Here is a 1,321-nt window from a genome sequence, read left to right on the forward strand (position 1 = left end):
CTAGTTGGAGCTTTTGTCTCCTCGCAAAGCTGTCCCGCTGCTCTCGGACGGAGGGGCCTGCATCGCTGCACTTTGAGAGGCGCCTGTGAGCATCAGGTTAGACTTCTTCCTCCCTGGGCCCAGCTCCTCGCTGGAGGGCCCCCGACAAGCACACAGAGTAACTGAGGCTCCCGTCACGCACACGGGACACGGGACACGGGACACGGGACACGGGACACGGGACATGGGCACTGCCCCCCGATTTGCTTAAAGCGCCTGTTCCCCTCCTGCCCCTGCGAGTGGAATGGAGAGGGAGGCTCGTCTGTGACTTCGGGGCAACGAAGGGCAGAGCGGAGGGGCCGGCCGGCGTGTGCAGTGGGTCCCCTCCACAGGCTCAGTCTTTAATATCCGGCGACGTGAGGGTTAGAAACATGGGGCCGCCGCTCTCGTATCCACGAGTGAAAGAATCGAGGACCATGGGAGCTGCTCCCCCCATATAGGACACGGGACATGGGACATGGGCACCTCCCCCAAATTTGCTTAAAGTGCCTGTTCCCCTCCTGCCCCTGCGAGTGGAATGGAGAGGGGGGCTCATCTGCGACTTCAGGGTAACGGAGGGCAGAGCGGAGGGGCTGGCCGGCATGTGCAGTGGGTCCCCTCCACAGGCTCAGTCAGTCTTTAATTCCCGGCGACGTGAGGGTTAGAAACATACGGCCGCCGCTCTCGTGACCATGAGTGAAAGAATCGAGGACCATGGGAGCTGCTCCCCCCCCCCACACCCCCAGAGATTAGCCACAGCCTCAGCCACATTCTGTGAGTTTGTGGCTGAGGCTGGGGCTGAGGCTAAGGCTGTGGCTGAGGCTGAGGCTGTGGCTGAGGCTGTGGTTGAGGCTGAGGCTGTGGCTGAGGCTCTTGTCTGGATAACCCTGGTCTCTGGGAGGTTGACACCTGCACCTCGGTGTCTTGGACAAGGAGCTGCACTCACCACAGCCCCGGGGATGCTGCTGCAGTGAGGGCCAAGCTTCTGGGACAGGCCGGGCTTTCCACGGCCGGGCCGTCCGTCCCGTGCACAGCTGGGCCTCCGTGTGCCCCTGCCCCTTATTTACTCGCGGGAGGGGTTGTGGGACAGCATTGACCTGGGGAAAGTCCCTTCCTTTCCGTGTCCTGCTCTGGGGCATTTTATAGCGTGTGGGTCTGAGGGACCCCGAGGACCAAGGTCCCTGCGTGGCAGCAGGTGGCCGTGCCGAGTGGGGAGAGCCCTGTGGGGACACAGCTGGTGTGGCACCTTCGTGTGGGGTGCATGGCGCTGCTGTGGGCGGGGTGGGTTCCCTGGGGGTGGGGT

At 63.3% G+C, this 1,321-nt stretch overlaps 1 protein-coding gene across 1 annotated transcript in view; it reads left to right on the forward strand.

Moving 5' to 3' along the window:
- ALPK1 (alpha-kinase 1) overlaps window positions 1–1,321 on the forward strand; it is an 80,242-nt gene that overhangs the window by 58,051 nt on the left and 20,870 nt on the right. The gene's annotated exons all lie outside the window — the stretch shown is intronic.

The sequence above is a fragment of the Myotis brandtii genome, unplaced genomic scaffold (genome assembly GCF_000412655.1).
Source record: "Myotis brandtii unplaced genomic scaffold, ASM41265v1 scaffold932, whole genome shotgun sequence".
NCBI lineage: Eukaryota > Metazoa > Chordata > Mammalia > Chiroptera > Vespertilionidae > Myotis > Myotis brandtii.